We start from the raw sequence: 577 nt of genomic DNA on the forward strand, positions 1-577 counted from the left end.
CTTTATTTACTCTAAGCCAAACAATGAATATTTTTCACCTGTAAAAAAAAACCACCAACCTTAAATGATGTTCCGGTAATAAACATTTTAGTTTTCAGATGCTGCAGTCATTTCCTTTTCTGTTTTCATTAGTTTTAAGAAAATACGGCTCACTTCCATGGTTTAATATCAGCTTTATATTTCTAACAGAATAATCCCAAGAGAGATTAAATGGGTGTTCATTTGGTTTTTAGTAGTTATTCTATAAAAACAGACAAGGAAGTAAATGAAGAGTTCTTTACACAAGTTTATAAATCAAATTATCCGTCAAGTAATAAACACTAAACAGAAAACCTTATGAAAATAGAAAAGTTAAAATTATAAATGTTAAAAAAATAAACAGTTTACAGCAATTTTTCATTTGTTACAGACATCCAGCCATGAAAGTTTTACTTTTTTTGGTTCACATTATWTAAACCATTTAAGACGCTTGTCTTACAGACAAATCTTCAAAATTATATTTTGTCAAAACAGCTTTTTAGAAGAATGTTGTCTCTTTATATAGTTATTTATTTTGTAATCATTTGTCTCTTTATAT

The sequence above is a fragment of the Austrofundulus limnaeus genome, unplaced genomic scaffold (genome assembly GCF_001266775.1).
Source record: "Austrofundulus limnaeus strain Quisiro unplaced genomic scaffold, Austrofundulus_limnaeus-1.0 Scaffold115, whole genome shotgun sequence".
NCBI lineage: Eukaryota > Metazoa > Chordata > Actinopteri > Cyprinodontiformes > Rivulidae > Austrofundulus > Austrofundulus limnaeus.